The sequence below is a fragment of the Mastigoproctus giganteus genome, chromosome 5 (genome assembly GCF_048544385.1).
Source record: "Mastigoproctus giganteus isolate SK-2022 chromosome 5, ASM4854438v1, whole genome shotgun sequence".
Classification (NCBI taxonomy): domain Eukaryota; kingdom Metazoa; phylum Arthropoda; class Arachnida; order Uropygi; family Thelyphonidae; genus Mastigoproctus; species Mastigoproctus giganteus.
In genome coordinates this window covers 40,094,915-40,110,596 of record NC_143579.1, presented here as the reverse complement: position 1 = coordinate 40,110,596, position 15,682 = coordinate 40,094,915, and the positions used below count along the sequence as shown (strand labels likewise).

Genomic DNA, 15,682 nt, shown 5'->3' with positions numbered 1-15,682 from the left:
TTAGTTGTGGACACAAAGGGTTATTCTTAACAGGGAGGGTCTTCATCACGGATCAGAAACCAGACATTTATCGATGAACTGATTATGATATTTGCGGTTTTAAAATAGCCAAGTAAATTGTACTTTACATACATTTTTTTTTATTTACCAGACAAACCTTGAGGGAACATTAAGTTAAGAAAAGAAATAATTGCAGACTCTATATAAGAAATTTTGCGTTTAGCCGAAGGCAGACTAATTAGTTACTGGAATAAACGCTCGCCTAATCTTGTGAAACTGGAAAAGCTTATGTAAATTTAAAGAGGGATTGGATAAATACCTAGGTTAAATAGATAAAAACGAATGAAGGAAATATGATATACTTATTTAGTTTGTTTTTCTTTAAGCTGGTGCTTTACAAGCTCTGTTTCTTTGCATCGTTTTAGGAATAATAATAATACTTATTAATATTAAGGATTTTACTAAGAATTCTTTTCTAAAAGATTGGTACTAATTATAATTTCTGCTAAGAATGAATGTAATATTTATTTAAGTAGGACAAAAAAAAAATTATATTTATAATCCCAGCTAGCGGCGTACTATCAGTCAATCAACTTTAGTGTTTGCATTTCTTCAGGCAGATTTTTAATTACGTATTTTTTACTTTTCTTCGCCTGGGATTCTAACTACAATCTCAGCTGAAGAGGTCTCGTCTCCATTCTCCGACAGGATTGAAACCCAGATCTTTTAAAACAAGTGGTACTACGAGGTGGAACAACAACAGACCAGTCCAGGGGACAAGAAATGTTGTTGGCTGTGCCAAGTGTATTTTAATTTAATATTAATTTAAATTTAATTCTTGACATTTCAAAGGCTTTTGATTGTGTTTGGCATAAAGGTCTTAATAAGCTTACATCTTATGGATTGTCAGCTGTTTTCTGTAATTGGGTATCAAGTTTTCTCTCTGACCGCTCGCTGCGGGTGATAGTAGACGGCTATCTGTCTTCTAATTTATCCCCTAACGCTGGTGTTCCCCAAAGTTCAGTTCTTTCTATTTTCCTCTTGTATATTAATGATCTTCTTACATTGTCCGGAAATCCTATCAGAGTTTTGTTGATGATAGCACATTGCATTCCACCTCCCAGTTTGAGAAACCTTGTCCTGCACAAACAGCTTCAACTTCTCAAATATCCACTACCAATTCTTTAAATGCTGATCTTCAGTGGGACAATGATAACTTAGTTAATTTCAGTCATTCTAAAAATCAGTCCTGCCTTTTATCTCGCAAAAAAAGGATTCTTCTACTTCTATGCTTATCTTTGATGGAACTCAGATTTCTAGACAAACTTACAGATCTAAATTAGGGTTACCCTGACCTGTAACCTCTCTTGGCATACGCACATCACAAATACTGCTTTCTCTACGTCTAAAAAAACAGTTTTATCTTTCTCTCTCGGAATTACTTTTCTTCCAAACAGCTGTTCACTCTGTACAAATCTCAAATCCGCCCTACCATGGAATATTATTCCTACATATGGGGCTGTGCCCCCATAAACTCCCTCGGACTTCGACTCCATTCAAAAGAGGGCAGTTAGGTTAATCAATGGCCCTCTTACAAAGTCTCTCCACTCCCTGTCTTATAGACGTTCTGTTTCTTCTGCATGCGTTTTCTATAGATACTTCCATGGGCACTGGTTCTTCTGAACTGGCTTCTATAATTCTCCCTCTCCCTCTCTTCCAAACCAGTCTGAACACACGCCTCAAAAAGTAAGCATCCTTTTAATATCTAACTTCAAACTCACAGAACCTACTTTGCTTCTTCCTCATTTATTTCTTCAACTTACGTTTTCTGAAACAAACTCCCTTCACATGTGCATATATATGTGTGAGCCGGTGTGAATTAGAGTGGTGTAAGTCAGTAATTAAAAGAAATTAACTTATGCCTCTGCAAATTTTCTTTAACATTGTACCTTTTTAATGGAAGACTGAAATAACTCATTATTTCAACATTTGCCCATAGGGAGCAGCACATTATTGTCATAGTGAATGAGTGAGAGGTACTGTTCAGAATAAGACTGAAGTAAGTCAGATTTACACCATTCTAAGTCTGAACGCTTCTCGCTTTCATTGAGATAATAGCGAAATTACCTTCCTCCACGCTTGACACACTTCTTGTTATTGTTTTATAAGAATATAAATAAAGTACACAAGAGACAGTGTTGTAATTTATAATTTTGCACTGTTGCTGATAAATATTGTATTCTAATCTGAGGTAAGTAAAAAATTAATTTTTTTTAAAATTCGTTGTAGAGAAGAGTTAAAAGAATTTTAAAGCAGCTGCGAAACTCTGACAAGTGCCTTGTGATTATAAATGGTCATAAAGTTGCAGAAAAAAACATTTGTTGATGCTCCCTGCAATTCCAATGAAAAATTAAACTGCGAAAAGGCAACGTATTTTTCATACTTTTTGTCAAATTGGCGGTTTTAAACGATGCATTTTTATGCGGTTTGGTAGAAAAATGATATTAATCAGAGAAGATCGAGGAAAGAGGGAGGAATCCTTAGAACTGGCTCAAACAAGTATTTTCTCAAACCAAGGGATGGCTTATCAGTGCAAGTTTGCAAAAATTATTTTCGAGACACCTTAGCGTATCGGATGGACGAGTGACCAGAGCACTACTGGAAGTAGTACAAGGAAGAGAACCAGGCAAAGATTTGCGAGGTCTAAAAGGTTGTCCCTTGAGGAAAATTTCTGATGATGACACCTTTATGGTTCTTCAACACATGGAAAAATAACATTAGATAATCCAGACATGACAGTACAAGAAAATTCCTCTGTTGAAGCAGAGCATTAGTTTCATTAGGAAGGAAGAAAAAGCCAGGGAATCCATGGAGAATAACAAGAAGATGGCTATTTTGCTGATCCAGAAAATTATCTATGCAGTGTGGATTTACAGAAAGCTCGACCATTCCCGATTTTAACAGTGTCTGATGCTTGCTACAAGGGGAACTTGTATTGTTATAATTTTGGAGTACATGACCTCGCTACCAATACTAGTAGTGTCTTTCACATCTGGGACAAATCTATAGTCTCTCAGGGTGCTGAAGAGATTGCTTCAAGTATTATTAAGTTACATGCAGCCCATGAACAAGTAATAATTTACAGTGACATGTATACGGGTCAAAACCGAAATATCAAAAGGTCTTTGGCTATAATGAAATTTTTGCAATGTGGTGAAACTGAAGTTGAAGTGATAGAGAAGAAGTTCTTTGTTTCTGGGCACTCTTTTCTGCCTAATGATTTTTGATGCGTTAAGAGAGCTACTAAAGGTAAGATTATCTATATTAGACCATTAGATTGAGGTTATGGCATCCGCTCGAAGGAGCAACACGTTTATGATCTGTAGAATGACTCTTGAAGACATATTTTACAAAGTCCTTAGAAAATAATATAACTAGATGGAAAAGAAACCTTGACAATCAGCCTGTCAATTGGTAAAAAATTCAATGTATTCATTATGAAAAAAGTTATGAAATACTGTACAAGGAGAGTATTCAAGATTTTGTTTCCGAATTTTGAATGTAAAATCAGCTTGCAGAAAAGGAAGACGTAAAATTATACAATGAAAAAAGGTCTACTTCAGAGCTGAAAAAACGAGATATGATTAATCTCTTGCCCTTTATTTCTTGAGTACATCACAACTACTTCCAAAATTTAGCAAGTGAAGATGAAGAAGAGGGACTTTTATTTGTACACGATGAAGAGATAAACGAAGATTTATATTAAGTTCTTTGCCTACGTATTAATACATTTTGTAAATAAACGTGTTTATTTTTCTAAAAAAATAATATTGGAGTAAGTCATTATCTTAAGTATGGAAGAGGTGTAAGTTTCTTCTGCACCTCAGAAAATCACAATGTTCGTGATATAGTTTTTTAAAATTTTATTGATCTTAAATAAAATTTCACCATTCCATTATAGTTACAAAACTATTTCATTACAATTCTTGATTTTTCTGCAACACAATTCGAGAAACATTAAATATTTCTAAAAGCCTTACATTGACTTGCACCGCTCTGGTTCTCACCGACTCATATATATACGAGAGTTGTTCAATAAAGAATGAACATAATTTTTCATGAACAACCGTACTACTTGCTATTTCTAGCTGAGCTGCGCAATTTAAGACCAAACAAAGCTGCATCACATAGACGCAGTTGACTCGTGCTCATAGTGTGGCCTGTCGGTCAAGATTATTTCTGTTCAATTTGGCCTACGTGACATGCCAGGAACGGTATGCTTCTCAGATTTTGTTTCTCAAGAAAACATTAGCTGCAGCTTTCCAAATGTTAAAAGAGGCTTATGGTGAATCTATCCTTCCGTATAGCACAGCTTGCAGGTGGTTTAGAATGTTTAAAGATGAACTTGATTCAATCAAAAAATCGGCGGTCTTGGAGCTCCAACCACTGGTGTCACCACAGAAACGATAAACACTTTCTGTAATCGTAAGAGAAGATCGTCGTATAGTAATGCAACTGGCAGAGATGTTGAGAATATCACTAGGAAGCACATACATTATTTTCCATAACCATTTGCATTTGACACGTGTTTGTACACTTTCAAGACTACACATCTGAGAAACAGTAAGTTCGCATGCAGGTTTGTCAGGAGCTGCAACAAATGGTTACTGAAGATGGTGAAGTTCTGTACAAGGTGATAACGACGGATAAGACATGGCCTCATCATTTCGACCCAGAGAGTAAGCAACAAAGCTCTGGACGCCTACGTCGTCGCCAACATCGAAAAAAGCAAAAGTTTTATAATCGATTATTTCGATAATTCAATAATCGATAGTGGATTATGAAATAGAAAAAGAATTCCAGTGAATGGAATCATACCACACTGCTTCTCTCTCTCTTTCCTCGCACCACCCACATTTCAGATTATACCTTTCCATTCCAATATGCCCATCCCTACTTGTGGGCGCCTCCGTAGCCAGGTGGGAAGGAGCAGCAGTGCGTAGCACATGCTTCTTGATTAGACCGGGGTTCGAGCCCGTCACCACCAAATACGGAGGATGCGGAAAGGTCAAGGAATGACCACCGCATATCCCGGAGCAATATGGCCTTAGTTGCTAATGCTCCTAAAAAAAAAAAAAAAAAAACCCTACTTGTAACTTCAAAATGGAGTGGCATAGTGAGAACTTTAATGGTTCTGAGGTAAGATCGCTGCTCGCTCAGTGAGCAGGGATTTTAGTGAAACTAAAGAGGGCAAAAACTGTTTAAATCCCAGTGCATGTACTGCTTTTTCATATTTGTTTTAATAATTTGCAATAGCATAGAAATCCGGCAATTATTATTTTATATTTTACATACAAATTGTATGGAAAAAATGCATAGATTAAATATAGTTTTAATACAGTATTGTTCGTGAACGTGATGTCACTTTTGAAGAGATGCGTATATGTAGAGAGAAGAGATTAAAAAAAGTATATGGGAGAAGAGTAATAAATATTGTACCGTTGTAATTAAACTGAACGTCTAAGTTTAGTTCACGTAAAACTATAGTTTTATTAAGTGTTCTATAAAGTTATAATCATTAATTAATTTATAAGGAAATAACTATATTTACTTTTCACTTCTATTAATCACAGAAAAAGAAATTAATTAAATTCAATTAATTAAAAAAAAAATCGAATGCTCCTAAAATGCAATACACTCTGTACAATAATTGTTTTAAACAGATACCGACTCTGTACAGTTTCTACTGCTTGCCTTTTCTAGAGATACTTCCATGGGCTCTGTTCTTCTGAATTGGCATCCGTAATTTCATCGCTCTCTTCCAAAGCAGTTCGAAGTCAATTAGTCGCGATTAAACTAGTCAGCATCTATTCATTGTCCAACCCACGATTGTAATTTTTGTCTTCCTTTATATGTATTTTCCGTTATAGTGCTTTCAGAGGGACCGGTCCCAAAGAGCATTATAATCGGAAGCCCCAACTTTTCAGGACTGATAATAGAAGCAGAAGAAAACAGCGCTAAAAGCGGGTATGTTATAACGGGAGTTTGCCGTATACAGAAATTCAAGTCCTGTGGCAGCAAGTATCCTCTGTATTTTCAAACTTCCACCAGTATATGATCCTACGTACTGTTGGTTCTAATACCTTTCTCGTTAGGGATCACTATAATGCAATTAGAGCGGAAGAGGGTATCAAATAATTAAATGGGCGCAGTTTACCACACCCCAAAAGCAGTAGCCGCTTTGTATAATTGCAGACACTCCTAAAAGAACGAAGGGTTGTTCAAAAATGTCAGAAAGGGAAGCCTTAAGAGAACTTGGATTTATAAGGTTGATAGCATAATTCCTCCAAGTGCACTCTCAGAGTAGCTTTAACTTTTGTTTCTTTGATGGAGCCTAATTAATTATTGCGAAGAATAAAAGTCCTTTCCTCTGTTTGGGCAGTTTTGAAGGGGTAAATTTGCAAGCACTCCTTCCATCTCATCCTCCTGAAAATACGATCTTTACGACAGTTTATGAAATCTTCTTTCTGTTTAGGCGTTAGCATATATGCATAATACGCCTATTATCTTCACCATGTCCGTCTGTCCGTTCACATGTAACAACCAGACTTGCAATGGATGGATGTATTATCGTTGAAGCTAGATTTCGTTGACATACGCTGGTTGGAGGCATGAAAGGGTAATATCGCGGATGCGCAGACAGGAATTTTTCTCCGTTCGCTCATAAGTCTTTGCTTTTTGCTTTTTTTGTTATAAATCATAAATTATTATTATTAATTAATGATTTATATAACACACTGCTTACATTATCTAACTCGTTTTTTTTCTTTTTAACTAGCTGTAAATAAATGTGTATGTAGGTGTTGCGTCTTTAAAAGTTGCCTTTTATTATTCTAACGACGTGTTTTTAGTGGGGTGACGGTATCATTCTCGTTAAAAATAGTGTCAATTGCTTCAACGTATTTAATTTCGCAAGAACTCCATAGATGTTATCGAAGGCAGCTTCAAAACCGAAGGACTTTATAGACAAACAAGTAGAATGTGTACGTGGTAAGACGTGGTATTCCTGACTCATGTTGCTTTTCAAAAAGATCCGCGTAATGAAAAAAATTGTGAAAGAGACTGAATTATTTATACCTTACCAGGTAGCGTTCGTAACATTGAAGACCTCCACCCCCCGCGTATGTGATCAATACCCTTTAAATAGCTACACATGCGACAACGGAAGGTAAAATATTCATCTTTAAATAATATATACAACAGTTCCTCCACTACCATGGAAATCCAATCTATAGAATCGCTTAAAATTACTGTGATCAAATGGTAGACATTTGATGACCCAATGACCTAGTAATGTTAGACATCGACTTGTAACCTGTCCAAATACACACGCTCCGAACGCAACAGATGGGTTCCATAAGTCCGCCTTCGCTTTGTTTACAAGGAGTAACCTGACCATGAAAGTTAATGCTGGCACAATGTTTAGGTTATTGAGGGTGGGACCCCCTTGGATTGCTTAGAAATTCGTGAAATGCTTTGCGTTCTTTGTAATTTAAATAATATAGTGGAAATGGTAAGAATAAAAATAAATAAAAAACCAGGCTGTCTTGAATTCAAGGCAAGCAAGCTTTCTCTAAAAGCATGATCAAATCCTTCACATAGTGTGGGTATGCTTGAAGTAATACGCTGTGATGTAGTCAAGGGTATAGCAGCAGGATTTCCGGTTGAACATGAATGTTGGTCATTTAGCGACAGCGCCTTAATGAAGGAAGGTGTGTTGGATTTGGGGTGGGGGAGGGAAATGAGGGGGTATATTCTCCCGTGTGCGTGTGTTTTTAGCTAATTGTAGATAAAGGCGCCATAGGAAACGTTACAAATTCAATGAAATGTGGAATAATCTCAACTTGAACACAGTTGTTTCGATGCATAAAACTGTTAGGGTTTGTGTACTACTTACTTATCACCAGCCGAATTTTTACAACTAATTTATGTACGAGTTAGAATCGGAACTATTTTTGAAAATGAGCTGCTTAAGACGATCTTTGTACGGTGTCATGTTACGGTAACAGGAATATGGGGACATCGCTTACCGTCAAGTAGAAATTCAAGTAGTTATTCCGCACAGTGCGGAATAACTGATATTTTACAAATAAAAATATGAAAAATGGTTATGCTCTAAAAGGTTAGGAAACTAAAACAGACAAGCGTTAAGCCATAGCCGAATGGTCAAACGCAGTGTGTAGTAATACACGACTCTGAGTTGATCTTTGTTCCAGGCCATGTGATTATTACATATGGAGATAGTTTTGTATTCTCTCAAGTTTGTGAACTCCTCTGGCCATATGTGGTAGTCCAGGAGTATAAACAGAAAATGTATTATTATTTTTTATGTTCAAATAATCTTGGTAAAAACTGTAAGGTGATCTCTATTTCTTTGTGTTTGCTCCAAAACACTGACTGTGATGCATCATTTTATTCTGACTCTAAATGCATGCATTTGATTGGTTTGTATATTTTCTGGATGAGAAACAATCCATTACCATCACCCGAGGCTGTCTAACTTTACCACAGTATGAAAACCGCCCATAAAAATCCCTTTCTTCTTGACCGGATCTGAAACCAGGTCCATTCACACAATATTGAAAAGTAGCGAAGGTAAATCCAGTACTTAAGATGAAAGAATAGAATACAAATACGAACAATTAATATTGCTCCCCCCCACAAGGGGTGGAAAAGACCTGAGTTCGAGTCTCGTCGATGACGTAAGGAATTTTTACGGTCCTTTTTCACAACGTGGCTCAGTTAGTCGATCTCAGACGAAGGTAGCGTGGTTTTTCCTCCCGAAAACAGAAAATCGACCACAGAACACATGCAACTTACAAACAGCAGACATTGAGCAATATGGCCTTAGTTGCTGATGCTCCTAAAACCATACTGCTACAACTACAGCAAATACAGTCTTTATTATTGATAAATGGATTATTAAAGTACAAAGACACTTGTTAAGAACGTAAACCTCCTTGTCAACAAGTGAGTTTAATAATAATCATTTTTAGAACCATAAATGAATTCATTAAGAATTCATTTATGGTTCTATTTTTACTTATACAACAACCATCCATTAATAGCTGTTGCATAGGTTATACAACACCTATTTATTACAGGTGTATTTTTCGAGTGTTTTTATATTAATTAATTGGCTGTACAATTTCACTGCTTCCAGCGTTGGTCTCTTTTATTAGCTCACGCTGTCGACATATTTATCCCGATGACAAAAGTCTATATTTTTGAGAATCTCGCTTAATATAAAATTATTTATTTTAGTTAAGCGATTTTTTAGAGAGTTAACTTTTTTCCCTACGCACCTGTCTGTAATAAAATCACATCCAATTACCTATTCAAGCTGTACGCTTCAATGTTGTTCCTAGCGTTAATTAAAACTTTACAAGGCTTGTCACTTATGCGTAAATGAATTCAGAAAGAAACTTGATAGCCATCCATGTACCATGCATCCATAACAACTTAACGAAAGGAGAAATATGATCTATTTACATTAGAACTAGTGAGAATAAGGCAGGTAACTTCAACGTGTAAAACGGTTAGCGTATACTGTATAACGAGTTCAGAGAGAGAGAGAGAGAGCGCAAGCTCATTTTTTCATTCTCCAAAAATGAAAATAAAACCTACTGATGAACATAATATTCAAGAAAAACCGCGCAGTCACTGACTGAGAATTGAAATATCTTAATGCTGTACCCATAGTAACAGTCTCCAACAAAATTCATATCTCAGTGTACCAGAACAAGGTTATTCCTTACAAGATACCACAGCGACTATCATTAGGGATGTTATCGCTGTAAATCAACCACTTGTTATGCACATCTCTTCAGTAACGAGAGTTGTGCTCTATTTACAGAGGAATAATCAACTGGCTGGAAGCAACACCAATGTTGTCTTCACATACAAACTTCTAGCCCTCTTTGATCGGTGTTGGTTTGTTATTAATGTATCAAACACGTGGGTGTATGTAAGCACAATCTGGATTTACGTAGACGTGAGAGGAACTTCACAGAATCCGCCAGCTGGGGGTGGAGAGGGGTTTATTTGTTCCTGCCTTACTGATTTACACGGCTCTGGAACTTTGTATTGTCCAACGCCATGCTTTAACTCTGTACGTAAACAAGAGCGCGTGCATCTCGACTGCCCGGTATTCAAATTTTCTGCGTCTTCTTGAGGAATAGATATTGGCGCGCGTTATGCTAAGAGCCAAGAAGAAACGAAAGACACAAAGAATCTGGTTTTTAACAACAATATCTTTTCTTCTTCTTGGCTAAGAAAATTAGTTATGCGCAGTATTAATTGCGATCTTTCTCCTATTGTGGTTAAGACGATTTACAATAGCTTTGGATTTTTATTGCTTGCATATCGGGATTAGAAATTATATCTATAAAAGGCAGGTGGTTAATTCCGGAACTGGTTCACGATGAAAAGTCGTGTGATTGGGCTCACGCACGTATTTCTGTCATTCTTTCAACTAGTAAGAATACACGACGCATTTGACAGCTTTGATTTAAGAATTTCTAGTATCATTAAGATAGATGTTAATTAGCTTAGCGTAATTAGTTTAGACGTTAAACGAGTATTTAATTATCTGATGTTTTATGTATAAGATCTTATTAGTAGTCTGCAATGAATAAAACACGTGACTGACTTCTTAATCTGTAGGGAATTCCGTGCCCTGGATTTCCCACCGTAAAATATTCCTAAGACGCTGAAATAAAACCCTCAATTGACGGAGATGTCGTGAGAAATAAAGACGAGGAAAGAGTATTAGGTGCATATAAAGATGTTACCATTTTTTTTCTCAGTCTCTCGGTCGATGAATGTATAGATATATTTAGGAAGTGTGGTGTGTGCGAATTTATACACTGGAAAGTGGTTAGATTTCATGACACACCACAAAAGAAAGATCATAAGGATTTGAAAGATGAGCTCCCAATTAGACTGCAATTAGTATAAAGCCTTATTTAGGGTGTACTCTTATAATTGATGACTTCATCACATCGGAATGATAGTAGAGTCTGACACTTATTGAAAGATTAGCATCCTTTCTTTTAAACTGAAACTTTATTGCTTCCATTTAGGTTCTACGGCGCCTTGGCAGATCCCACACAATTTCATTGGATGGTGGGTGTCGTAATAACAAATTTGTTCATTTTGGCTACCGACTTGCTTAATTGCTTGTCTGACATCATTACTTATGTACACCTAAGACATCAGGAAATAGTCCCACCCTGTGTGTCCGCTCAGGGCAGACATTTCCGTGTTCTTGGGTTCATGTACGCTATTAGGACAACGCAGAAATATGAAGCCAAAGAAGCCAGACAGAAGGAACTGCGTAACCCTGTTAGAGGACCAGAACTAGCTAGTACGGTTACCTATGAACTTTGTCATGTTTAGGATTGCGACTCTTATACTGACCCTGTTGTAATATAATTCTGTTATTTTGCTGATTGCATCGCTCCCATCTTCGGACTAACCAAGCAGTTTATTGTTCTCGCCTAAACTCTGTCCATTATTAAAGTTAATAGAGGAGTAAAGTATCCATGTTGTATTTAACATCTGACAAGTAGCGTTGAGAGAGAGAACATAGTACACGCGTATGTGCTATTTCTACAGCACAGACATTATCTTGTTCCTTTTCTTTTTCTTGATGAAAGGTGGTGGAGATGCTCACATTGTATTGCAGACTAACGGCTTTTCCGCTTGTCTGTGTTAAACAATCAACAGTCGATTTTCCCCTCCAGTTTCTCCAAGAATGTTGAGGGGAAGAGAAGTAAGGAAGGCATTTAATGTGTATAACAGCTGCTTTTATTTGAATGGACTCCGTTATTTCGAAGTTGGCTCAAGGAACTGCTGAACTATTAATAAAACACATCCCCTGATACAATAAGGCATCAATGTCAAAGAAAAACGCAAATCGCAGCGGAAAAATAAAAATGTCTTTACTAAATCATGACCCGTCTGACATTAGAAAGTTTAGTCACTAAAAATTCTTAAAATTTTCTTAAACAGTCCATGAAGTTGAATATTCTTTCTACTTCAGTTGAGGTGACTGGAACATGTTGACATTGCATTTAATGAGGATTCATATCAATTTCAACCGAATGTCCTTCAGTAACTTCGGAAATTTTCAAGTCTTCGTCAACAGGAAGCTATCATATTTTTCATATACAGCACAATCCTTCTCACGTGGAACACAGCCAATTTCAATTATAATATCAGAAACTGCTTGTATAGATTTTTACCCAAGTTTTATCCCTTTTGAGAGTTGTGTGGCATTACTAACGAACCTAAGGGGGCATAAATTGAAATTGAGGAAGGACAGATATAGAATAGATGTGTGGAAATTTGCCTTTAGCCAGCGGGTGGTTAATTGCTGGAACAAACTTCCATCTGTCGTTGTGGAAGTTGATAGGTTAAATAAATTTAAGGAGGAACTGGACAAACATTTAGAAGGGATTGTTTTGTAATTTTTTTTTGGCTTATGCTGCATAAGCTCATACACTTGCTTTCTTGCATCACATGCCACTACTACTGTTAGTAAGTTTGAAAAGTGAGCAATGCGAGATCATTGCAGATTGACTTTTTCAGCAACAGCTGATTCACGATGTGTACTGACGACATATCCTATTCAAACAAACTGTTGACAATGTCTTTGAACCTATTTTTGCAGACTGAAGCGGATATCATGTCCTCCATATAGTCTGAACGGGTTAAGGAAGCAGTTAAGAGTTGAAGTAGAATTTCCTTGATCACCTAAAGATGTGTTGGAATTTCACAAAAATCTTGTTGCTATTAGTCAATAGGTCCACATTAGGAAATACACTACATAATTCCTATATATCTCTGCAGAGTACTTGCGCTAAACAAGTCACGTGAAGCAATGAAGGAAAAAGGATTTTAAGAGCCCTTGCCTCTTTCTTCAGATATAAAAATAAGTTGCTTCGGTCGGGACCATCAAGACGCTATGATGCTTAATTCCATCTGGCCAAGTCATCAAATGAGCAATTGTAAAACTTTGAGTGACAGTTATGATATTTGCTTTTTTGAGAACCTACTGGTTCCAATGAGTATGCTGGTGGTATATGCTGTCATACTATCTGTTATCCTATCAGTTGAAATCCAGATAGTTTTTCCGGCAACTTCATTCCAAGTTATCCAAAACATGAGCGTAATGCTTGCAGATTTATTTCTTCATGTACACTCACTTGGAATGTGTTTTTGAATTTTTAAAAAAATACACAATTACAGTTATGTATTTTTAAAAAAATACACAATACCACCTCAAATGGGTGCTTCCAGTTTCCACGGAAAACTGGAATAAAAGTTTAGAGAGCAACAGACTTTTGAAATAAAAGGTCATAGACTAAAATAACAAACATCTAAATCAGCCAGACCTTGCTCATACGCATCTCATGCGATATGAAAAAAGAACAAACATTGGGAAAAATTTATCTGGTATTTCCCTTGATTTTCAAAACTTTTTAAAATGCATCCATCTTCCACTTCATTAATCCTACTAAAACGGCATCCATAAAACTTAATGTATTTAAAGCATTGTGAAACAAACGTCATGCAGTTATGAGCCTAATTATCGTTTATAATGCTTAAATAGGAAGTATTTAGACTCTCTTTTCTTTCGGCTAATTGACTGATAAATTATAAATGGCACAAACAGATTTTTAAAGTTATGCATACGATTACTTTCACATATTATATTTAAAGTTATTTTATAATTAAGAGAAATCAATGTTTTGTATTCATTGATATTGATTTGTTTGTGTTTCTTCTGAAATAACAATTTTGAAGAAATTCTCCTAAAAAAAACTGGACCAACAGTTGACTACCCTTTTTGAATGCAAAGTGTACCAATAAAACCTGCGGGCCAACAATTATAGTGCTTTCTTCCAATAATAAAAGTAACAATTAAAAATGATTTCTTTCAGTAATAACAGTAACAATTAAAACGACTTCTTCTAACAATAAAACTAACAATTAAAAATGACTTCTTCCAACAATAAACCTAACAATTAAAAATGTCCTTCTTCCAACAATAGTTCAACAATTAAAATGTCCTTCTTCCAACAATAGTTCAACAATTAAAATGTCCTTCTTCCAACAATAGTTCAACAATTAAAATGTCCTTCTTCCAACAACAGTTCAACAATTAAAACGTCCTTCTTCCAACAATAGATTAACAATTAAAAAGTACCCACTTCCAGCAGTAGTTCAACAATCAATTAAAAGTATCCTATTCACACAATGTATGAACAATAAAACACCTGAGAATAGTGGAATAACATGCAAACTTAATCTCTCTAGCAAGTGGGCAGCAATTACTTCTCCAAACGCAAAATAATAAACCAACAATTAGCATCTCTCATCATCACGCATCAATAGGCAGCAATTACAGTACGTCTTCTCCGATCCAACAATGAAATGCTTTCTCCTAACACCACAACGGACCAACCAGTAAAAAGCCACCTCCCAACCACGTAGTGCCGAACAAATTAAGCATCATCTTCCGAAGCGATGCAATAAGTCAAAGAGTTTAACTTGAAGCCGTGTTTCTGTAAAACTTAAAATACTGTGTGTGTGTGTGAGAGAGCGAGAGAGACTAATTATTTTCTCATGAATCCCAACAAGTTCTCAAAAAAATGCACTACTAATCAATCACAACGAAAGAGATATTCAAATTTATAGTTGCCAATTCAGCTGTTATTCCCTTTAAAAGTTCTTTGGATGAATATTTCATTTAAATCGAAACATTCTTGAATATCGATGGCAAAAGTTCATAATATAAAAGCACGTTATTCCTTTTTTCTGTTTCGCTTGGTCGAGAAAGAACGAAAATGGAAATCGTACTGTTACAGGCAAAGAAAAAAAAAAGCATTTTGTTTTCGTTATTTGAATGCGTGCACTGTCCCGTGCGTTCCGTTGACTGGGGGCTCATTGATACACTCTGCCTCTTCCGTTCTAACTGTCAACAATGAAAAGAGAGATGGAGAGAGAGAGAGAGAGTGTGTGTGAGAGAGAGAGAGAGAACGAACGTGCAATCTCGGACAAGTACTTACGATTGTAATATCAACCGATTATCCTAGCTACTACTTACGAACACACCATAAGAAAAGCGAAAGCCTTTAGGGTTCCTCTTACCTTTCTAACGACGCGTGATGAAGTCCGATCAGCCACATGCGATTACTAAGCCTGTCTAGCTAGAGCTTACAACTCCTCACACACGTTTACTCGGTATCTCTCATGCATCGTCTGGTGTTTCGCGCTCAGCTCGTCAGATGGCGCCCGTGACAGGCACTCGTCAAAAGTCCACAGACAAAGCTGTTGGTTGTAAATTTGGCATCGAACTGACATAATTGATAACAGAAAGAGTAAAACCAGGTCACTGTTGCTAATACATATACATCATATTATTCATTAATCATATAGGACGTGGAATTCGTTTAGATTTTTTCTTTCTTTTTTTGGGTTCTTTTTGACATCATCATTATCTGCCTCTTGTTGCTGGAAGTTTTTTTTTTTTTTTTTATGTAGAAGTGAAGAAGAGGTAAAAGTATGGTCAAACTAAGTTGCTGGCTCTTCGTAATTTTATTGGTGATTCGAA

General features: G+C 36.3%; 1 protein-coding gene across 1 annotated transcript in view; it reads right to left on the bottom strand.

Moving 5' to 3' along the window:
* LOC150085320 (zinc finger protein castor homolog 1-like) overlaps positions 1 to 15,280 on the bottom strand; it is a 458,876-nt gene extending 443,596 nt beyond the window's left edge. The window contains exon 1 of the mRNA XM_090373996.1: positions 15,220 to 15,280. The gene's annotated coding sequence lies outside the window, so the exon portion shown is untranslated. The remainder of the gene's footprint in view (positions 1 to 15,219) is intronic.
* Between the last annotated feature and the right edge of the window lie 402 nt (positions 15,281 to 15,682).